The sequence below is a fragment of the Oncorhynchus tshawytscha genome, linkage group LG04, assembly GCF_018296145.1.
Source record: "Oncorhynchus tshawytscha isolate Ot180627B linkage group LG04, Otsh_v2.0, whole genome shotgun sequence".
In the NCBI taxonomy this organism is placed as follows: Eukaryota; Metazoa; Chordata; class Actinopteri; order Salmoniformes; family Salmonidae; genus Oncorhynchus; species Oncorhynchus tshawytscha.
Genome location: NC_056432.1, coordinates 23,390,775 through 23,416,323, shown reverse-complemented (window position 1 = coordinate 23,416,323; position 25,549 = coordinate 23,390,775). Strand labels below are relative to the sequence as shown.

Below are 25,549 nucleotides of genomic sequence, written 5' to 3'. Positions count from 1 at the left end.
ATCTGTCCATCAGGCTGGAGGTGAGCAGCCAGGTCACGCTAAAGTGCTGGGCCGTCACACTGTGACCCTACGAACACTCATCTCCCCACAGGTCTCTGGGATCCAGGCCTCCTGGCCCCACTGACAGACTCATCACCTCGTAACATTAGCACTTACTGCATAACTATGACAATAATTGGGGTACAAGGTCAGGGGGAAAACTTAACACACAGACTTTCAGGGAAAAATCACCTTGAATTTTATTAAAAAGTACCAAATTGGGATTTTTGGAATTGCTAACAATATGTTCCAAATTCATAATTATTATGCTCCTGACAGGGCTCCATGAATGATTAAAGCGACGTATTGTCGTCAGGTCCTAAACTATTCTCTCCATCTGGAGTTATGGCACTATGCCATCAAATTGAATCTTTAACTCCAGGAGGATCTGTCCAGGTTTCACAGAATTAGGACCTATGGATGTAAGATGGGGGGGGGGGGTTCAACATGCTAATTCAACTTGAACCCTTAAATACCTGGGTGATCCCAGAGGTCTGCAGTCTGCATATCTGATCCAGAGATCCTCCTGCTTACCAGGGAAGCCTAGGAGGAAAGCCACCCATCAGGGATATACTACCAGATTAATCTCAACAGCATTACCAGAAACACAGGAGCCTTGCCAATACAGGTACGCACAAGTAATACCTTTGTACCCAGTGCAATTTGTACTCAACTCAGGAGTCTGGACGTCTCCGGGTGTCAAAGAGAGAAGTGCTATTCCCAGCCATTAATCTATGCTTCTGCCCTGCTTTATTTATTATCATCTTGGACAAGCATTATCCCACAGCATTTCACTGGTAGAATAAAGAGGGGAGAGAGAACGAATCACTCCCAACCCCACCACTGTTGTTCCCCAGGCTGTCAACACTTCTCAGCCTGTTTCACCCCCATCTAGCCACATCGATACAGAGAAGTGACTGCCGTTTGCTTTATGATTAGCTTTCTTTATTTTCTTCTGCCTGCTTTCATCTCACCACCACCACTCTTCGTGGTCTAATCAGTCCAGCTGGCCAGAACAACGGAACAGAGGCATTGTCTCTTTAAGTGAGAGTGCTAGACAGTATATCAACGCATCCCCTTCCCATTTCCCCGCTTTAAAAGCACAGCGACATAGCACTGTTTTTACTAGTGGGTATTTCCTGTTTGCTGGAACAATTAGAGTATGACAAATGGTCTATCAATGCCATCTATTAGGGCAGACCTGACAGGAATCCTATACGCAGGGCGGCATTCGTCCCCCTGCTCCCCATCTCTGGGGTCCCATGCTTTAGTATCCATGACAACGTACAAGCCACTCACCACGCTTGCCACTGCATGGTGAGAGATGGGTGCCAGTGAGTGGCTTTGAAAATTAGCCTTTTGCACCCGTGTTCCACTCCATCCCCGCCTCCCTCCTAGCCCACCAAAGGGATCTGTGCAGGCAAATCCCTTTTCACAAACAAAAACACTGCACCCTTTTTCACCCCTTGTGATACTGTAAGCTACTGTTCCATTGCAAATATATAAGCAGCAAATCTTCAATAGCCATTACTCACAGCTCCCCACCCCAAAACGAACATAGGAGAGGGAGCGGCCATCCCAGCCAACATCCATAAACCAAGTGCACGAAATAGACAGAGGGTGAGTGAGAGTGTAGAAGAGCTGCCAATAGACTATCATCAGACATAAAGACCAAGCCTCAGAAAACTGCCCTACTCCCTTTCCTGTACATTAATGACTCAAACATATAATTGAGCAGCTCCTGTGTTCTACATTAAACACCAGAAAGTATTTGTTTTTCAGTCAAGTAGCAGCTGTTCATTATGCTTCACCTTTTGGCTTATTGATACAGGAAACTCAGGGGCATTGGGAAGGGACTGAATTGCATGGGACTGCTCTGTGAAGAATGGATTATGGTTGTAATATAAAGGATCTGGTTCAGAGAATCAGGATGTTCCGATGATTTATCTTCAAGTCTGAGTTTACTGTGAGTTTGTGAAGTTTGAGTCTTATAAACATTGTATATATCAAATATGAACTGTAATGTCAGGAGAATAACAGGGCAGGGTGAACATTAAAGAACAGGAGACTACATGCAGCCCAAGGACATCAAGGTCAGAAAGCACCAAATCCATGCCTGTCACTATCAATGATCTGTTATCAAGGACAGAAAAGATAACCAGTGCCCACCGAAGCAAATAGGCTACATGAAGTAAACCTATGTGAAAACCAGGAAATGTGATCAGGTGTCAGTGTTCAATAAAATGTATGAATTATTTATTCATGAATACTTTACACAAATAACCTATACCTAAATTGGAGCATTAGTGCATCATAATTAGTCATATTTCGGGTTGCAGTTATATGGCATTGCAGGGAACGAAACTTAACATGCACATTACACTGTCACACATACACCTCTTTGGTGTTTATGCTAAACTACTGTTAGCAGCTTAAAGTCATGAAATGCTTAGGTGAAAGAAGGGAACAAAGCTTTGCAAATGTCTTGCACTGTCAGGAGCAGGGTTTCTTGGGTTTGTGATTCATTCTATTTGGATAAACATGAAAGGGAGGGGAGAAATGGCTCCAGCTCTAGGAGGTAGGGTGTCAACTGATATAACCCAGTGCTGACATCCAGCAGAGCGGGCTCGCTCATTGATGTGGCAACGTCTCATTTTCACCAGTTTGGGAGCAGACAGTTTTGCAGCGCCTTGCGGTTCTTAATTATCTTCCGACTTTGTCTAATTCAATCAACACAACTCAGATCTGGCTGCGAAATGGCACTCAGATGCCCTCAAGCTCAGCAAGTCAGAAAACACTGAATAAGTGGAACAGTCAAACTGACAAAATGAGCAAAGCACATGAGAAATAACTGCTACTTTATCTCTTGAGCTGAAACTTCATCCATGTTAGATGCTGTGGAGGAGGGTGTGCAAGCCGTCGATCAGCTATCTGTCTAAGTTACAGGATAGCATTCAGAGGGGACACAGAAGTTAAGTGCTGTGATGACGCTGCAGAGGATGCCTTGCTGTACTGTAGGAGATCAGCTTGTCACAGGAGACTGAATTCCCCTAGTAAAATACTTCCTGATGAAGCTCATATTTTATTCCTAATATAACACTTAGACAACCAAAATAGACAAAATACAATTATCTCCAACATATACTTGGGGGTACTGTCTCTACCAGACACAACATTTTTGCTAACAGACACTTCGGAGTTAGAGGCCATTGGGGATTAAATTGTTTGCCAACCTCCAGTGGGAGAGGGAGAGAAAGGAATACAAGAAAGGGAACACGCAATTTCAGTTAACCCCCAAAATAAACCCTGCCAGACCACCACTATCCCCCTCCTATCTAATTCAAAGAGCACTACATTATTCAATTTAATAAGCTCAAATAGCAGTGGGGCCCGTCATCATTAAAAATCCTTTACTTTCGCGCTGACTGCCAAGTCTGTTTTGCACTACAGACTGCAAAACCCAACAATGGCAGATTAGTGAAACCCTTCTCCCGTTGCAACAGAGGTTAATAAAAAGTGACAGGGCTAAGTCCGCTCCGATTAAGTATGCTGAGAGATAATATAGCAGTCTGTTACATCAGATGGTTATTGGATTAAACAGCATGCACAACAATTACATTTTTTCGGCACTCATTGAAATAGGCTCGGAGTCTGCGAGAACACTTCAAAAGTTACAATAACCTCAGTTTTCAATAATCTCCCACTACTACAGGACGTACTGAAGCTGTTCGATCATACTGAGAGTCAACCCCTGGAGGATTGTTTTCACGCTAATCCATTAATCACATCTGAAATCATGATGTGCTTTGAAAGGCTGGTTATGGCACACATCAACACCATCATCCCAGACTCCTAAACCCACTTCAATTTGCATTTGCAACAGATCCATAGATGACACAATCTCAAATGCACTCCACACTGCCCTCACCCAACTAGATAAGAGGAATACCTATGTGAGAATCAGTGGAGGCTCCTCAGGAGGAAGGGGAGGACCATCCTCTTCAGTGAATTTCATAAAAATGGTAATACATTTAAAAAGCTATCCTTTTTAGATAAAAGTATACTAAATATATTCATGTCACCAAATAACTGATGAAAACACTATTTTGCAAAGAAGGTCTACGGTAGCCTCCACAGCACTATTTAGGGTAGCACCATGGTGTAGCCGGAGGACAGCTAGCTTCGATCCTCCTCTGGGTACATTGACTTCAATACAAAACCTAGGAGACTCATGTTTCTCACCCCATTCCATAGACTTACACAGTAATTATGACCACTTCCGGAGGACATCCTCCAGCCTATCAGAGCTCTTGCAGCATAATCTGACATGTCCACCCAATCAAAGGATCAGATATTTGATCTAGTACTGAAAGCATAAGCTACAGCTAGCTAGCACTGCAGTGTATAAAATGTGGTGAGTAGTTGACTCAAAGAGAGAGCAAGATAATAGTTGAACAGTTTAGAACAAATTCATGTCTTCCAAAATGAAGGAGAAGCAAGAGATAGACATTTTTTCATCATTTTTTCACTTTCACTTACTTAGCTAGCAAATGCAGCAAGCTAGTTTAGCCTCCTGAAACACCCTGCTCAAACAGAGGGATGCTATGTTAGCTAGCTGGTATTAATAATTTATTGCCACCGGGGCCCGCCTGTGTAACTGTTTACTGACTGTACACTAACCTTACTGCATGATTGTAGCGGGTTTACTAACGTGTTAGTTCTATTAGCTATCCTGACTATGACGTTACTTTAGCTAATATAGTGACAAAGATGTAGGCTGTGTGTAGCAGTTTGGTAATGTTTTTCACCTGGTCACATACAACTGATGTGTTGTGTATTGAAGTCCACAAGCGAAGGGAAGAGGTGAGAGGAGAAAGAGCATAGACGCTAGAAGGAGTACAACGTGGCTGCTATGAAAGTGAACTGTGTTTACGTGTGATCAGGGGTGTATTCATTCTGCCGATTCTATTGAAAAAGTTTCTTAAACGGAGGCAAACGGAAGAAAATGGGGATAAACATACCTGAATTTGTTCAATAGAAACTCTAATTTGCAACTGTTGGACTAATGACTACACCCTATATCAGCTAGATGCAGGCGGTATTGAACGTTACCGTCTGTCCATGTGTCACCTCAAACTTGTCTCTCAACCTGTGTGCACCTACGTTGTAAACTTTCATTCATAGGTAGCAACATCACGATGGGTATAGGGAACATTTGAGTATCATGTAGTAGCCTAAACCTAGCACTGTTACATTGAGCTGGGTGAATGGAATATGAATGAGAGTCATCCAAAATGCTGTAATAGAAATAAGGCCATGCTCATGAAAAACAAAAATTGTCCTCCCTCATTTTAAACGGCACTCACCGCCACTGGTGAGAATACTGTTCATAGACTACAGCTCATCGTTCAACACCATTGTCCCCTTCAAGCTCATTACCAAGCTTAGGCCCATTGGACTTAACAACTCCCTCTGCAACTGGATCCTGGACTTCCTGATGGGCCAACCCCAGGTGGTGATGGTAGGCAACATCACCTCCGCCATTGACCCTCAACACAGGGGCACCACAGGGGTGTTTAATTAGTCCCCTCCTGTACTCCATGTTCACCCACGACTGCATGGCTACGCATGACTCCAACATCATCAAGTTTGCTGATGACACAATGGTGATAGGCCTTCAAGTTCCTCTGTGTCCAAATCACTAAGGACTTAAAATGGTCCACTCACACTTGCACAGCACATCTTCCCCCTCAGGAAGGTGAAAAGGTTTGGCATGGGCACTCAAATCCTCCAAAAGTTCTACAGCTGCACCATTGAGAGCATCTTGACTGGCTTGGTACGACAACAGCACTGTCCTCAATCGCTACAAATTGTGGTGCGGATGGCCCAGTACATCACTGGGGCCAAGCTCCCTGCCATCCAGGACCTCTATACCAGGCGGTTTGAAGGGAAGGGCTGGAAAATCTTTAAAGACTCAAGCCATAGACTGTCCTCTCTGCTTCCGCACGTCAAGCGGTACAGGACACCAACAAGCTCCTGAACAGCTTCCATCTCCAAGCCATAAGACTGCTAAATAGCTAACAGAATGGCTACACGGGCTATCTGACTTAACCCTTGTATTGTGTTTTATTTTTGCACTGTCTATCTGCAGACTCACAGGACTCTACACACTCCCTGACACTCCAATACACACATAACATGCACACACATTTATACTGACTTTACACAAACGCACAATCATCTACGATGCTGCTACTCTGTTTATCATATAAGCTAATGCCTAGTCACCTTACCCCTATACATATCTACCTCTATCCCTCCAGTACGCCTGCATATTGTAAATATGGAATTGAAGCTGACACTGTATTCAGCTTCTTACTTTGTTGTGTTCTTCTCATTTCTCATTTTAATTTCTTGTGTATAAATTACACCAAACCAGTGCACCAAAATCGAGCAGGTGGCAGGTTTTTTCTTAACCCTTGCTAGCATTTATTGAATTGAGCATGATACTTTAGGCTAGTTAGGTGGTCTTAGACCTTTGTCTTATGTCTTCTTGAATACAGAGTTGAGTCAATTTCTCCAAAGATGCCCATGTAGTAAACATATTGTAATTTACAGTATCTACCTTTTCCAAAGGGGGGGGGTCAATCAGTGTGACTCCTGGGGTATTCCCCACTGGCCCATTCCCTCTGATAAATTTCAGTGCCTTACGATTAGGTACATAAAATGAGTCATAGATCTGGACGGTAAATAAGAGCTTGTCATTGAGGCTGATGCCAAGCCAGGCTCCACCTCCTCCAGATAGTCCCTCAGACTCCTCCAGATAGTCCCTCAGACTCCTCCAGATAGTCCCTCAGACTCCTCCAGATAGTCCCTCAGACTCCTCCAGATAGTCCCTCAGACTCCTCCTATTGAACTGAAGATAAAAAAAGGTTCCAATAAATGATGCTGATATTTCCTTGGAGACGTTGATGCTGCCACCCCGAAGCACGCTTTGCTTGCATATGAATACAAACTAACAAAACTGACTGTTTACTGGTTGTGTAAATTCAGACAAATGTACTTGTCGTAAAGTCAAGCCCCGGCTCCTCTTTTCAATATTATGAAAAAAACGCCACCATTGGCAAGATAGCCACAAACCACCTGACCCTCTGTCTAATGCTTTCACATGCTGTTGTTATGACAATGTACTGTGTTTGTATCTTTGTGTAAATGCTTTTTACCGGTAAAATTATATGTAATCAATGAATCAATCCCACCATAAAAAGTATAATACAGTACATGCATTTATTAAAAATACAGATGCCATTCAATGGACTATTAATCCATGCATGAAATAAGCATGGAAATATCGCTTTGGAGTACATTCACTTTTATTTTTACACTCATGGTAATGTCTGAAGAATGCTCTGTCATTTCAGTCTCAGGGCCGGTGCAGTGAGGGTTGATGAGTTCAAAATGAATTTAGATGCACTGATGGACACTTGCTTCCCAGCCCAAGCTAATCATTGTGGCTAGTTCGTTTACACTGGTCCAAAATGACTCCCTGAATGACTGCCTTTGCATATTAAGCAGACAAACAGACAATGGAGACACTGCTGGTGCACAAGAGAGGAACTAAACATGAACAGTGACGTGGTGGGAAGAGACACCCCACTGGGCACAGACATTAGTTCAACGTTTATTTTGATTTACATTTGGTTGAATTGTAAACTAACTTGAATTCAAAGTGAAATCAACAAACAATGTCACCATGTGTTTGGATTTAGGTTCAAAGTTGGGCGAAGAAAAATGACGAAATTCCCTTAAGTTGATGACTTTCTGCAAATGCAAGCAGTTTTCCACACTGATTCAAAGTCATCAGACTTTCTTTTTTAAATTTTACCCCCTTTTCATGGTATCCAATTGTTAGTAGTTACTATCTTGTCTCATCGCTACAACTCCCGGGCTCGGGAGAGACGAAGGTCGAAAGCCATGCGTCCTCCGAAACACAACCCAACCAAGCCGCAATGCTTCTTAACACAGCACACATCCAACCCGGAAGCCAGCCGCACCAATGTGTCGAAGGAAACACCGTGCACAGGAGTCACTAGTGAGCGATGAGACAAGGATATCCCTACCGGCCAAACCCTCCCTAACCCGGACGACGCTAGGCCAATTGTGCGTCGCCCCATGGACCTCCCGGTCGTGGCCGGCTGCGACAGAGCCTGGGCTCGAACCCAGAGTCTCTGGTGGCACAGCTAGCACTGCAATGCTAGCTGTGCTAGGAGGCCGTCAGACTTTTTTGAATTAAATGACATTGATTCAACCAGTTTTTGCCCAGTGGGACAGTGTGCTCTAGAATGTATACAAATAGGAGTTGACAATCTAATTGATAGTCAGCATATTAGATAGGCTTGAGAGATGCATTCAAAATACAGTGCACAATGAACAGACTGTATGTCACATACCTTTCCTAAGGTTACATTTTTAAATGTCTGTTTCAGAACCTACATCAAAAACACATATCGTGCATTTGTCTATTTCAGTAAATGGTGTCTCAATATTGGGAAAAAAGTACAACGTTAGGAGGTTTTAAAGGAGGCTTTAAAAGAAAAACTCAGGAAGTGTGTTTGCTACAGGCATGCAATCAGCGTGGAATTCAAAAGCTAGCCCAGATTCCACAGTTGTATAATCAGAGAGCAAATGGAGGAAATGAACCCTTTTGGCATCATGGCACAAAGACTCAAAAACATCTTCCCAAGTAACTAAGAAAGGCATTTTTAAAGTGACACCAACTACATTTGAGTCATTTAGCAGATATTCTTTTCCAGAGCAACTTGCAGGTGCAATTAGTGTTAAGTGCCTTGCTTAAGGGCACATCAACAGATTTTTCACCTAGTCGGCTCGGGGATTTGAACCAACGACTTTTCGGTTACTGGCCCAACGCTCTTAACCACTAGGCTACCTGCCACCCTTTTGTGTAACTTTGCACAAAACCATATTACTACATATTACTACCACATCTACTATGAGTAGCAAATGGTGGATAATAATAAAGGACATACAAAGAATATTTTGTACACCTGATCAAAATGCTGAAGCATCCTTAGACACACAGAGACACACAGAGACACACAGAGACACACAGAGACACACAGAGACACACAGAGACACACAGAGACACACAGAGACAACAGAGACACACAGAGACACACAGAGACACACAGAGACACACAGAGACACACAGAGACACACAGAGACACACAGAGACAATATGAGGGCAGTTGAGAAAAGAGGAGTGATAATAACAGATCAAAGGAAATGAAAAACACCTCATATTTCTCTGCAGATATTGAGTCATAACTAGATCCTGACAGCTGTTGTGGAGTGGGCACTGAACGTAGGGTTTATAGGCCTCTCATTATTTAACTTGTTAGAGTCTCCCCATGGCCCTCTGAAAATTTCATGGCAGTATTACAGCTAGTTCACTGGCTCCTCACTACTACTTTAGTATCTCATGCGCAAATGGGAGAGAGAAGCCAAGGCAGCTATGATAAGGCCCTCTCTATTGGACTAACACAGACATAACAATAACTGTCCACTACTGTGTTCCTACAGAAGTAGACACCCACAATATGGAAAGACTGGAATGAGGAGGATTTGCTGGGACCTGAATATAACAATTTTGCTCTTACAGATAAGTATCAAAAGACCTAAGCCCAGGCAAGACAGACCCATGACTGCAGTGGTGCAGTAGCCTGACTTAGATGTTTCCTGTCTCTGCAAACAGAAAAAAAACATTCCTGTAAATAAAGACAGCTGTCTGGCAACTGTCTTCCCAGCGACAATTATATTGACCGTAGTCAGATGCTCCACTGATTAAAAATTGATCCATTTAGAAAATTCTAATCAACTGAACAGGATTCTTTCATATGTGGGATAAGGTGGAGTGGAGGTGGTGGGGCAGCAGCTGACAGAGACCTGTTATTAACCCCTGCACCTCCACACAGCACCCCAGCAGCACCCGTCCCCTAGCGCCCCGGGACCAGACACGGCCCAGACGCCCTGAATTATTCAGTAGTCTAGCAGAGGCTACGGCCACCTTGTCTATTTATGCGTGGCAGAAAGGGGTAGTGGCTCTAATGGCCTGTCCAGAGGAGCCCTGGGTCCCAGCGGAGTCACCCGTGGAGGGAGGAGGGGCCGTAGCGTAGGGCTGCAGGGGATGTAAGAGAGAATTCATCAGTGGCTGAGGTCACAGCGGGTTAATGATGTCGCACGTCTAGACGGACGCTGGGCTCACACCCTTCCCAAAAGGCTATGGGGGTGTGGCCGGGGTCCACTAATATTTTTATCTCTAAAGGAAAACTAGTGCCAGAACATTAACTCTTTGGGGGCATTTGTAATAAGCTGGTGTAATTGACTTTCGGCATGGATCCACACATGGTTACACTGGGTGCATCCATATTTCAACCACCACATAAACCAAATGAAACAATGACCATCTCGGCTGCTGGTGATATGTACTGGGATTTGCTATATGTTTTGATGGCGCTGTCTACCACAACATGCTATCTAAATAGAAAATCCCTCAGGTGAAGACAGAGAGTTCACTTCATATCATAAACAACTGAATACATCAAATGAGGGGTTACCTCTTCAATTCACAATCAATAGGAGGAATTCTAAGCTCGCCTACAGAGCCCCCTTGATTAGTGACTACATACACTTACCCCCTTATCATCACACAGACAACTAAAGCCACTACAGTGGCACCTCCACCACGGTAAAGAACAGTGGAGACTTGAGGGAGGAGCTAAAGGAGGTCGGGCTCATTGTAATGGCTGGAATGGAATAAATGGAACGCTGTCAAACATGTGGTTTCCATATGTTTGATACCGTTCCATTTATTCCATTCCAGCCATTACAATGAGCCTGTTCTCCTATAGCTCCTTCCACCAGCCTCCTCAGGCAGAGAGTCATTCAGTAATCAGGGCATCTCTCCCTGAGAGGTTAAGGCACAAGGGTGGGGAACACTCTTGGCAACCGCACTGTTGCCATGAGTTCTTCTATCACCTTGGTGATCATGTTGTGTCACGCAGGCCTGGGCAACTACAATCGGGGACCTGATTGGTGTCACACTTTTGCCCCAGCCCCAGCTAACACACCTGACTCAAATAATCAACTAATCATGATCTTCAGTTAAACATGCAATTAGTTTAAATCAGGTGTGTTTGCTGGGGATGGGGGGGGGGGTGTGACACCAATCAGGCCCCGAGGACTGGAGATGCCCAGACCTGTATGTAGTGCATCCGCCCAATCTATCTAAGGGATAAGCACTACAGGAAAAACAGGCACAGGAGAGCACAACCTCCTGTGTAGTCCAGAGACAAGCCAATCAACAACAGCAAAACACATCTAGGCAAAGTAGCACCGACAGAGAGGGGAGTAAATTCAGATTTACAAACTGGTGAAAAGTAATCAACAGTATACCCAAGCACCAAGCCATCGTCAATTGAGAGGACAAAAAGATAATCAAGTCCAGGCTGGGGTTAAAGAAGCATATTTATAATATCATCCAAAATAGATTCATGAACATCAAGGTTGGGTTCTTTAAGAGAGAGTGTGCTCGATAGGTCTGATGAGGCGGAATGAGTTTAGCCTTCAATAGGCATATGTACTCCCACTCCCCACCACTGCTCTCTGCTTATCCTGCATCTGATGCCAAGCACATTTACTGTTGAGGTCAACATCTCTGCCATGATTGAACCAAACCAAGGGCATCCCATGGCAGGGTAGAGAGGACACACAGACACACACACCCCTCTCTTATTTACACAAATGTAATTTCCACAGCTCCGTCCCTCAAGGTGACTGACTATGCACATAACTTAGAGATCCACATGGGCTCTCCTGATAGGGATGTCATAACAATGAGAAAACAAGGTGGGGGAGATGCACTATGAACATTCAAAACAGAAGTCGACAAAATATAACAACCAATGTCAAATGTGTTCTAAATAATCCTTTTATACACAAGAATTGCAAACCAGTTGGAAATATGCAAATCACAAGATGTTTTGTGTGTAATATGGCTATGGCTAATGAGCATGTGCTATATTTAACATTCATCCACAGGCATGCAATTTGGGAGCAACATGAACTCATCCTCTGTGCAAAGACAGTCATGCTGCCTAAAGCTACAACTCCTGATGTGAGGAGAGAGAGCACCTAGGGTAAGGGATGCACTTTAAATGCTGCCCTATTCAGCAATCCACTGGTCCACTGGTGAGTCATAATATAGGCGCTGGCCCTCAGGTTTAAACCTCCCTAGAGACGGAAGAGAAAGCGAGACATCCCACGCCCACATTTTTCTGTTTCAATGGAAGTCAATGAACTACATAGACCAGACCCAGCTGCTGTCGCATTGGTGTTTATGGGAGAGCCACCCCCTGAAGTAGACAGGAACTTACAATTTAAAAAAAATGGTAAACAGCCTGAGTGAACTATCTTCATTTATCCGCCATCTTTGCCTCCCTATTCCTGCTCTTCTCTTCAGGGTTTTCTTCCTCCAGTCCCATCCTGTAGAAGCCTAGAGCAACGTTTAGCTAAACCTGCTGGCCTACGTAGGCAGAGAGAGTCCCCAGAGGGCTGAACAATCAGACAATTTCAAGATCATGAAGCATTAAACCAATCCCGGCAGGGTACACTAATTAAACAGCCGAGCCCGGCACAGCCAACCAATCCCCACAGAGCAATTAAATCCATCCCCTCTAAAACACTGTAGAACCTGTCTGGGGAAAACAGCCGAGAAGAGAGAGAAGGAGAGTGAGAGGGAAAAAAATTATCATAAAATTAATCTGGAAAAAAGAGAAAAACTATAGGAGAATGCAGTAAGAGACTAACAAGGGAAATTGAAAAGGAGCGATTTAATTCAGCTCTTTGTTCTTTTTCTCCTTTATTTTTTTAAAATTACAATTCAAAATGCCTAAACAGTCCTTTTCTTTCAACTGAAGAGGGGGATTCTGTGACCACATTATAATGCAAAAACAGTGACCCTGTTGCCATGAAAAAGTGCATATTTAATTAAGATTAGAGAGTTCAGGAGCCACCTTGAGACTAGCAAAAAGAGAGGCCTGCCTCAGGGCCTACATTACAGAGCTGCGAACACAGTTGCAACACACAATCAATACCCCAACGTCCTCCGCCATCAACATAAATTAGAAAGTGACAACAGAAGGATGCCATCAGTTGTGATTCCAAAATAAGCATTTGCATGGAAACGGAGGCGTGAGGAATGGGGAGAGGGGAGCATGGCTATGTGGGGGCAGAACTGATGTCTCTCATCCCTCAGAACATACCCAGCAATCTGGGAACATTCCCAGAACATTAGCTAACATTCCCATTAAGTTCTAGTTTCGAATGATAACATTTGGATGATAACATCCCACAAACATTCAAAGAATGTTTTTGATCACCAAATATAAAAATGGTTTATTCAATATCCTTGGAATATCCTAACATTCACTAAAATGTTAGTCACAACATCTGTAAAAAAGACCACAGAACATTCCCCTAACTTTCTCATTGGGTTGCCAGGAATGTAATTACATAATGTTCCGGTAATGTTCATACTGCCGCAACAAAATGTGGGAGCAATAGAAGTGGTTCCGAGGAAACATGACAGGAACGTTCTGCTAATGTTGATGGATATGTTATTCAAAACACACATAACAACAAGCAGGGAATATTCCTACAATGGTCTCATAAAGTTATAGTGTGACATTATGATGGTTCTAATAACATTCCCTGAACATACTCCAGCAATAAAGTACTGGAGCAATAGAAGTTCCCGGAATATTCTGTTCATGTTGAAGATATTACAACTAACACCTATAACAACAAACAAGAAACGTTCCTGCAAGACGCTTCTAAAAGTATTAAGGTTATGACGATTGAATTGTTCTAAAAACATACTTCAACAATAATGGGAGTAGTTGTAAACACATTGCTGCAATGTTCTGCTAATATTGATGTATTGATTTAAAGAAATGGCATTTCAATCTTCTTACATGATTATATTTTATAAGGGTACTGTCCAGACATAGCTGGAGCTTTTTCTGTTTCAAATATTTTAATTAAAACACACACAAGAATGGTGTATAGGTATACAAGACAGGTATACAATTCTTATCTAAACATAAAAGAGCATACAGGAACAACAAGACCCAGAGTTCTGGGTGCAGAACAAATAATACAAAACACGACATACAAAACAAGGACACGTAGAAAGAAAGGGGGAAGATGTCATCCCCCCCTCCCAACTGCTCGGGTGGTAGGGCCAGCACACGCTGCCCAAAGGTAGATTAAAATATTACAATTGAGAGTGTGTTAATAAGTACAAATTCACAGCGCCGACTCGTCCAAGTAGGAGAGGAAAGGCTGCCAGATTTGATCAAATGTTGATAATTTATTGTTCAGAATATATCAAATTCTTTCTAAGTGTACAGTGTTTGCCAGTTCACTGAGCCATAATTTGGTAGAGGGCGCTTCCCTCCTTTTCCAAAACAACAAGATTAGTTTTTTTGCCGAGATGAGACCGTACGAGATTAGTTGTTTTTGGGGGTTGGTTAATCCGTTTAGGGACTCAGATACTCCCAGGATTATCAGAAGCGGGTCTGGATCTATTGAAGTCTCCAAAACTTCAGAGAGGATCCCAAAAATTCCACACCAATAACCATGCAAGCTAGAGCATAGGGCAAAGCAGTGGAGTAGTGTACCCTGCGTAGCCTGACATTTATCACATGTAGGGGATGTGTCAGGAAATATCCTATGCAGTTTAGTTTTGGAATAGTGTAATCTGTGTAATACCTTGAATTGTATGAGACGATGTCTGGAATGAATGGAGCATGTGTGGATATACTCCAAGCTCTCTTCCCAGTCTGCCACCGAGATGTCAGTCCCTAGTTCTTCCTCCCATTTTACCTTGATGGCATCTGTAGAAGGTGTGCTAACAGATTGAAAAGCATCATATAGACGCGATATCAGTTTATCTGAGGTGGGGCATATTTTTATGCATCCGTCAAACATGGAAGGTTTAGCATTTCCAAATGTTGGGAGGTGTTTTCTAACGTAGTCTCTAATTTGTAGGTATCTGAAAAAAATTACTTCTGGGAAGATTATAAGTTTCCCTCAGCAACTCAAAGGAAGCAAAGGTCCCCTCTATGTATAAATCCCCTATGGTACTTATCCCCAACTCTCCCCATCGCTCAAAGGTGTTATCAAGGTTAGAAGGGGCAAAGGAGGGATTCCTGGCGACAGGGAGCATGAATGACATTGGTCTAAGCTCAAAGTGGACTTTAATTTGCTTCCAGATTCGGACTGTGCTATGTGTAATAGGATTGTTACAATAAAGTGACATCTCCAGGTTGACAGGCGACAAAATCACAGCGCCAATAGAGAAGGGGTGACACTCCTCACGTTCCATACCAAGCCAGCTGGATGCCGGAAGTACGTCGTCCAACAGAAACGTAACAACGCGGAGGTTAGCGGCCCAGTAATAAAATATAAAATTTGGGAGAGACAATCCTCCTTCCATCTTGGATTTACAGAGGTGTTTTTACCTATCCTGTGTGTTTTATAATCCCAGATGAAAGGATTGATAATTGAGTCCAGTTGTTTATGAAAGGATTTAGGTATGAATACTGGGATGTTCTGATATAGGTAGAGCAGTTGTGGGAGGAAGACCATTTTAATGGCATTAATTCTTCCGAGCAGAGAAATTGGTAGAGTTCTCCAAAATAGTATGTTTGCTTTGAGTTTTTGCATCAGAGAGGGGAAATTCTCTTTAAATAGTAAAGAGTATTGTTTGGTAACTACAATTCCTAGGTAGGTACATTTTTCTGAAGATAACTTAAATGGGAGATGTTCTAGCCAGGAGGTATTTTGCGACCGTATGGGCATTAATTCACTCTTGTTCCAATTTATTCTGTATCCCGAGAAGGTACCAAACAAATTGATCACATAAGAATAGCTGGGATACTAGCCTGGGGTTCTGTTACATAGAGGAGGATGTCATCTGCGTATAGGGAGATCTTATTTAGGGTATCTTTAGTATTATAGCCGTGTATTGCTGCATGAGATCTAATCGTCTGAGCGAGCGGTTCGATAATTAGGGCGAAGAGCATAGGCGACAGCGCACAACCCTGCCTTGTCCCCCTATTGAGGTTAAATCGGGGCGACAATGATTGGTTAGTGAGTATTCTGGCACAGGGGTTCCTATATAAAAGCTGGATCCAATTTATGAACCTATCTCCAATATTACATTTCTGTAGGACCTTGAATAGATAGGGCCACTCAACTTGGTCAAAGGCCTTTTCGGCATCAAGAGATATGACGGCAAGGTCCACGTTGGGTAACCTGAGAATACATAATATTGAAGAGGCGCCTGAGGCGCCTGAGATTGAAGAATGAGTTTCTGTTAGGGATAAAGCCGGTCTGATCCGAATGGACCAATTTGCCAATTAAAGTGCTAAGCCTGTTAGCCAGAGTTTTTGCTAAAATCTTTTGGTCTGTATTAAGGAGAGATATTGGTCTGTATGACCCTACCTCTTCTGGATCTTTACCCTTCTTATGTATAACAGTAATGAACGCTTCGTCCAAAGTAGAAGGGAGAGCTCCATCCTCATTGGCCTGAACCAACATTTTGTGCAGGTAGGGAGAGAGCATGTTGCTGAATGTTTTATAGAATTCACCAGGGTATCGCCACTCTTTAGAAATTTAATTGTTTCTCGAATTTCATCAAGAGATATTTCCTTACTCAGGAAGTTAGAATCTTCCTGGTTCAGGGCAGGAAGATTTACAGTCCTCCAAAAATGTTTGCATAATTAAGGGGTTAGGATCCGCTTTAGATGTATATAGAGTCTCATAAAACTGCAGGAATCTGTCATTGATGTCTTTGGGGGAAGAGAGTAATACCGCAGATGCAGATTTAACCCTGTGAATCATTCGGTCACTCACATTTTTTCGAAGTTGTCTGGCGAGTAATTTGTGTGGTTTGTCACCAAACTCAAAATATTTTTTCTTGGCATAGAGAAAAGATTTAGCAATTTTAGCTGAGAGAATCTGATTATATTCAAATTTTAAAGAGGTAATTTTTTTATGTTTCTCCATAGATGGGTGGCTAGCATTCTCCCTATCCAGTAAGTGAATTTGTCCCTCCAGTTTTCCTCTGTTTTGCCTACTCCTGGCAGCCTGAAAGGAGATGATACAGCCTCTCAGATAAGCCTTCAGTGTTTCCCACAACAATGCTGGGGAGGTCTCTGTGTTGTTGTTGGTATCAAAGAAAAATGTAATTTGGTCTTTAAGATATTCACAGAATGTTGGTTCTGTGAGGAGCTGAGGATTCAACCTCCAGACCTTCTCGTTTGGTACAATGTCACCCAATCTCAGGGAGAAGGTGAGTGGACTGTGGTCCGAGATTATAATATCATGATACCTCACATTACAGGTATAGGGGAGTAGTCTAGCATCCAACAAAAAGTAGTCAATTCGAGTGTAAACCTTGTGAACATGAGAGTAAAAGGAGTATTCCCTACCCGTAGGGTTAGCGATCCTCCATATATCAAATAAGTTCAAATTTTTTATGTAGGTATTCAAGAATTCGCTTGAATAGGAGGTAGGGGTTCGCCGGGTAGAGGATCTATCCAAATATTGGTCTAGCACACAGTTAAGGTCCCCTCCAATGACCAGGTTAGTATGGGAGATATCTGGAATCAGGGCAAGGACTCTTTTGAAAAAAGAGGGGTTGTCAATGTTTGGCCCATAGATATTTAGTAGAGTTACTGAGGTAGAGTGGATTTCTCCTATTACGATCACATACCGACCCTCTTTATCCGCAATAGTGGTTTTATGTAGAAAGGGAATTCCTTTCCGTACCAGAATCGCTGTGCCTCTCGTTTTGGCAGAGAAGTTAGAGTGATACACTTGCCCCACCCACCTACACTTAAGTCTGCTGTGAGAGTTATTCTTCAGATGGGTTTCTTGCAAAAATATAATATCAGACGAGAGTGCTTTCAAGTGGGCTAGGACCTTGCCCCTCTTAATTGGTTCGTTTAAACCCTTGACATTCCAGGAAGTGAATGTAAGCCCCACCCTCCTCTCATTTGTAGTTCCTATGGTGGCCTGCATACCATGTAACTTGATAAAAAGGTAAGAAAGCGCACCAAACCATCACGATCAGCATATGTAGCACCTACACCCGAGCAGTATCCAACCCACCCCTCCCCCCCTGCAAGCACCTTTACTTCCCACCCTGTACCCCTAAATTCCCCAACACTTACCCCCCCCCATCAACCCACATTTAACAGGCATGTACAAACAGGAGAAAAAAAAGGAAAAATAAAAATAATAAACACATTGTCTGGTCGATGCCAAAAAAGCACGGCGCGACCTCGAACAAGAGGTAAAGCAAAAATAAAATCCCAACTATACGTTCACCTCTCACTATCCTAGAACTTCTACTAACATATGAACCGAGGATAGCTGGAGCTTTTTAAAAGAATGGTAATCAAGTAGGCTTGAACCTGCGATCTGCCATCTTCAAGCCCTGTAGGCTACTAATAAACATCAAAACAGCCAGACTTTACAGTATATAAAAAACATTTGTAGAGTAAGAAATAATAAAGGATACTTCTTTTTCTAGACAAAGACCAGAACCTGGAAGTCAGGGTAAAGTTGTAAACAGCTTTATATTTGTGTTAGTTTCATCCCAGCAGGCGCAGTGTAACAATTCCAGGGATCACACTCCAGGGATCACACTCCAGGGATCACACTCCACCATTCCACTCCACCATTCCACTCTTTCTGTCCAGCCATTACCACGAGCCCATCCTCCCCAATTAAGGTGCCGCCAACCTCCTATGCCTGATACAACCATTGTAACAATGTCATCATCAGATTTTGTGTTTTGGGAACGTCTCTTGTAATGTCCCCACAATGTTCCTATGTTCCCACAACCTAAAGGAACAATAAAATAACATTAAAAAATGTGTTCTGGGAACATTCTTGCAACGTCAGGGGATTGTTTTTTCAACCTAATACAAACATTGTAATCATCAGCACAACTGGACAGTTTTTTTGTTTTGGTATATCATATCATATCAATGCATTTTCCTTATGGTGTTGAAGAGTTGCAGAAATGACCAAAGAGATATGACAAGAGCAGTAGCGATGGCAGGGAAACAGTGGTCTGGATGGAGAGATAGACTTGCTCTCTCTTCTCTCTCTGGAGCGTGGTAGCAGCTGCACAAAAACAGGACTGGCTAAAATAACAAGCCTGATTCATCGGTTTTTATTGTAACACACCTTTTGTATCATTTTGATAAAACAGAGGACATCTGCTTAGAAATAAAAAAGCTGTTTTTACTTTTTTTTAAACACAGAAATAAAGGGGCCATATTTTCTCTTCCCTCTTCTGTTAAAATGAGGACAAATGGGCCCTAGAAAGGTGTGCAAAGTAGAGTCCACCATATTCCTCCTTTCTAGTAAACACTCTGAGCAATGACACATAAGACCGCCAGGGATCCCCAGAGACCCTTGAGAAGAGCAGGGAGGCATTGATGTCAAGAGCTTAGGGGCCCAGGAGCACCCTCCACACTATCCACACCTCCACTGCACAACAGAACAGGCCTGCTAGCATCCTCACCACACATCATACAACATACAAAGCCAAGCGCTCACACAAAAACCAGGGTCTCCTTTTTATCCCTGGGGACAAAATGGACAATAGGGGGATGAATTACAGCCACTGAAGCCCTGCCAAATACAGCAGAGAAAGGCTGGAAGAGGGACGAGAAAGATAGAGAAAAGGGAGGAAAATGGAGGGGATTCAATGTAAGCTCAGTAAAATGAACAAGAAAGGCTGGTGCTCAATACGTCTGCAGTGCTGTCAGACAATCAAAACAAATAAAGAGCGGCCGCTGTAGAGATACACAACTCAATATGGACTCACTGGGCAGGGAACTGGCTGCCAGCAGGGAGAAGGGACACCGCTTTATACCCATACCGATGAGCCACTACCTCTCCCACTGAATCTTCTACCTCCCCTGGCCTGCCTGCCTGGCCTGCCTGCCTGGCCCACTGCTGTGGAAGAGGAGCCTGCCGCCATGGAGCCTTCATCCTGCAGACTAATGTGTCCCTGAAGTTTTGTTAAAGCTGGTTATTTACTCCTGCAAAGCAATTGCTTCAGCCTAGGGACAGCAGAATAAAAAAAAATAAAAAGCGAAATAGCGCATGCCTTTTGCGATGAAGCACTGTCAACTACCAAGGGGGATTACTGCTTCAAAATTGGGGTGCAGGCTTTGGATAGGACATTTAGGTAAGGCTGAATGCTAAAGCAGAGGGTGAGACACCTGAGAAGAATACAGAGGGTCATAAAGAGATGATCAAAAACTAATCCATGTGTCTTAATAACAATATCTCAATGTATATCCTTGTTAGAAATGTTCTCACACTGTTCAAAGAAGAAAGCCAATGACTAGTTCTGTGAACGCAAGAACTCATCATCATTACAAAGACATCATCACACACCCATATCAAACTGCAGTACTTATCCTGCGAACAGGGGCATGAATGAGGTAAAACGAATGCGGATGGGTATGGAAATCTGCTCGAAGGAAGGTCAAAGTGATTAAGCTGACATTAATGACAGGTCTACTCTTTCTGTGTGAATGCTCACCGTAGCTGTCTCTAAACCCATTTGTAATTCCGCTCCAAACGATGAAGCATCTGCTTTGAAGTCTCTACCACTAATGCTACACAGAGAGGTTAAACAGCTTAATGCTGAAGTCTGTTTCACTTCTCTCTCTAATGTTGCCTGCGTTTTATATACCCGGGTTATGGCTCCTGGATTTCACAACTCAATTTACCCCAGCTAGTTCTGTAAAAGCTCTCTCCTTTCTTATTTCCTGTCCTTCTCACTGTCAAAGAATAAGAAGGGGCTTATGGTAAATGAGACCATGGCAGACGTAACCCGTCCGTTATCTCCCAATGAGGAGGTGTGAAAGCATGTTTGAAGAATGTTTATCTAGCAGGGCATGGATGCAACACAGACCTGTGGTGATGAGGCTGCAGCTTCAGTCCCACTGCTTCTAAAAACCATGCTTAATCCACTGTGGCTTTGTTTGGAAAGGTCTGTCAAAGAGGAGATTGCAGGTCTAAACGGATGGACCTATCTTCTCTTTACTGGAGTATAAATTTAGGTCAGCTTGGTATCCATCTCTGACTCTGTATACGTTTGTATGTGGGAGTGAGTCAACAAAGACAATCTACACGTTTGCATTACATGTGCATGTATGAGTATGGCTGTCCTTATGTGATTAATATGTACCCTATGGAGGAGGTACATGTCCACATGCCTACACACAAGCGTGTATGTGTGTGCATGAGCGTGTCGGTCTGTGTGCATTTTCCTATTTCATACCCTGGGGCTCTGTCTCCACCCATGCTGCCTCCCTGGGTTGCCCATGCTGTTTGTGGTTGAGGCTATCAATGGCTGCCTCTAGAGCTATTTCCCCCTCTCCTCCTTTATAGATCACTCAGTCATATTGGACAAAGCTTTCTCAGGACACAAACCCTAACCCTCCCCTCAACCCTATAGTGCCCTAGACCTGGCATTTCCGGTAAATTGTGAAATGATGGTAGGGCCTTATGTGACAAAAACAATAACGAGAAACAAATCTATTAAAGCATGAATGAAAGGGAATGAGAGACCTGTTTTCACAGCCAATTTGAGATTGCAGGGTTGGGTTTAGGGGGGCGGGAGCAGCCGGCAAACGGCACACAGAGAGAGCAGGCTGGTAGCAGCGGCAGCCAGGCTCACAGGCTGCAAAGCAATTTCACTGTTTGGCAATACTGTTGTCTCTGTCTGTGGATTAGAGCTGACACGGGATCGCCTGAGTCATGCTAAATGTATACAATCACAGCCTTTCGTTCCTGATCTAAACTCACTGCCTCAGAGAATGATGGAGAGAAGAGTATGGAGATGTGTGGGTCTGGAAAATACCATCAAATAAGTGCATTGCTTTTAAACCATATATAATGAACACAGCATTCCATCACTATAAGACAACAGGGGGATTCTCAAATGTATTTTATATAAACTGGGAGCACAGTAATGATTTGAAGCTATAGTTGGTGTCTACATTTGGACAAGGTTATCTGGAACTCTGATAAAACACATTCCGTTACACTTCAAAATGTACCTGATGAAGGTTGATTACTTTAAAAAATAATCTTCTAAACACATGTTTCCTCTATGATATTTTGGATAGCTAAAGTGTGCTTTATATTATGAAAACAATAAACAATGTTATTACAATGTAATAACTTCGTAAACTGTGTCCTCTTGTATTCTGACCTCACCTTTTTGTCACCTGGGTCTGAGAATGCTCCCTACTGGCTGAATGATATCCTGATTCCTGGGCGTTCTCGCTATTGGCTAAGACTTGGCTTGGGCCCGGCAGGACCTGGCAGGACATCTCCAGACCCGTCCTTCCCATGGTCGCCCACGGAAATGCCATCTGGCTGGGGTGAATGATTACACTGGCAATGGCCGTGTGACCTGCGGCCAGCGGGAACGAAGGTCACTCCACCTCAATGCTCACTTTACCTGTTCTCTTTTTGTTAGGTTCGGGGTGAATCAGCCATCTCTGACTATTCTACCACAGAAATCTAGTTCACACACAAATTAATTAAAAATGAAAAGCTGAAATGTCTTGAGTCAATAAGTATTCAACCACTTTCTTATGGAAAGCCTAAATAAGTTCAGGAGTAAACATTTGCTTAACAAGCCACATAATAAGTTGCATGCACTCATGCAATAATAGTGTTTAACATGGTTTTTGAATGACAAGCTCATATCTCTGTACCCCAGACATACAATTATCTGTAAAAGGTCCCTCAGTCGGGCAGTGAAATTCAAACACAAATTTAACCACAAAGACCAGGGAGGTTTTCCAATGCCTCGCAAGGAAGGGCACCGATTGGTAGATTAAAAATAAAATAGACACGGAATATCCCTTTGAGCATGGTGAAGTTATTAAGTACACTTTGGATGGTATATCAATACACCCAGTCACTACACAGATACAGGTGTCCTTCCTAACTCTGTTGCCGGAGGGGAAGGGATTTCACTATGAGGCCAATGGTGTTCAGAAAACTGAGAATGGATCAACAACATTGTTGTTACTCCACAATACTAACCTAATTGACAGAGCGAAAATAATGAAGCCTGTACAAAATACAAATATTCCTAAACATGCATCCTGTCTGCAACAAGGCATTAAAGTAATATTGAAAATAATGTGACAAAGCAATTATGAATATGCCTGAATACAAAGTGTGATGTTTGGGGAAAATCCAATACAGCACACTACTGAGTGCCACTCGCTATATTTTCAAGCATAATATCTGGCTGCGTCATGTTATGGGTATTCTTGTGATAGTTAAGGACAAAAAATAAACTGAATGGAGCTAAGTACAGGCAAAATCCTAGAGGAAAACCTGGTTCAGTCTGCTTTCCACACTGGGAGATGAATTCACTTTCAGCAGGACAATAACCTAAAACAATAACCTAAGGCCAAATCTACACTGGAGTTGCTTACCATGAAGACAATTAATGTTCCTGAGTTACAGTTTTGATGTAAATCTGCTTGAAAATCTATGACAACACTTGAAAATGGTTGTCCAGCAATGATCAACAACCAATTTGACAGAGCTTGAAGAATGTTGAAAAGAATCATGTGCAAATATTGCACAATCCAGGCTTAGAGACATACCTAGAAAGACTAACAGCTGTAATCTGTGCTAAAGGTGATTCTAACATGTATTGACTCAGGGGTGTGAATACTTATGTAAATGAGATATTTCTGTATTTCATTTTCAATTAATTTGCAAACATGTTTTCACTTTGTCATTGTGTGTAGAAAACCCCCCGACTTAATCCATTTTTAATTCAGGCTGTAAGCCCTGAAGGCCATGTAGATATACGTTTTATAGTAATTTCTATAGATTCTATAAATTTTCACTTTAGACAACTATATAAACTCCAACATATGACTGACATCAATATTGGGATTTTTCAAGATGTTTCTTTTGAGTAATATTGCATTATTCAGTTAACAGTAATTTAGTCATGTTATCATTTTCAACGTTACATTATGAACATGAATGACTTTGTCAAACATAATATCAGTGGCCTCCCGCTACGTTAAATCATAGACTTGATAGATATTTAGATATTTTGGTTGGAAACACATTTTGAGGTGTCAGGCCTCATTCAGGTAGAAAAAAAGTAATGTGCAAATTGATTTATTCGACTCAAACCTGAAAAAATTAGAAGTTGGCAATTTGATTCTAAGCATTGGCCACTAATGCCAGGATTGCAGCAAACGAATTATGTAAAAACATGCTATTTTGTAAGAGGAAAGACGTAAATGAATCTCGACGTAGCCTATAGCTACATAATAGCTAAACTCGCCCTTTGCATCACTGATTAAATGAGTAGTCCAGCGATTGGGGGGCACAATAACAACCGGCCACACAAGACAACCCAGAACAGATCAGATTTCTTTTCGGCAGGCTTTTCCGCGGGACCTGGCTTGCCATGCTCCAGTCATTTCTCATATTACAGAACATCAATCATACAGTAGAGACTGTGCTTTTGCGCTGGCCGAGCCTGATTTACAAACATTAGCGAGGAATACAATTACAACAGTCCTTGCCCGAATAGCCTTGTGCTCACAATGCGGCTCGAGATGAGAGGAAGGGGCTATAAACATCTGTACCGAGACGCACAGATAAGCGAATTACATCGTCAACACTGGCTTTTTAGTGATGTCAAGTCTTACAGAAATTCAATTGAAAAGGTTAATAAAAAAACGCTATAGTCGTATGTCAGTAGCCTAATAGGTTGTAAAACTATTTGTCAATTTACTAGACAAGTTTGTAAAACAGGATCATTGACAACTTTGTGATAACCAAGTCAATATAAGCTGTCTATTTTGTGAAATCCTCATTCAAATGTCTGACTATTCACTGAACACGCGTTGCATTAATCCTACATCATTGCCCTCAATCAAACAGACTATCATGATTTTACACATATGTTTTAACGTGCAACACCGGAATGAACAATAGCCTAAATAGATTACATGATAACGTCATTGGTAGACTCAGCCTATAATAAATACGCGTCAAGTTTTTCTGACTGGGCTATTATCTAAAAGAGAAATAACAAACAGTCAATCAAGTAGGCTATTCAACGGTAGCCTATAGCCTATAGCTTGAATAAGTGATGATTATTTAGCAGACGAACAGAAGAAGAAAAACTTTCATCAATCTAATTGTGGCAAACAAAGTTGATTTACAAGCAAAAACTAATTTTCATATTGTTGTCAAACACAGAAAATAAAATAGAACCAAATGTCGCGAAAGAGATCGTAAAACCACGCACCATCATGACACAAATGGA

At 42.5% G+C, this 25,549-nt stretch overlaps 1 protein-coding gene across 2 annotated transcripts in view; it reads right to left on the bottom strand.

Annotated features, from left to right (window-relative positions):
* LOC112249481 (homeobox protein cut-like 2) overlaps nt 1-25,549 on the bottom strand; it is a 146,065-nt gene that overhangs the window by 119,893 nt on the left and 623 nt on the right. The window lies entirely within an intron of this gene.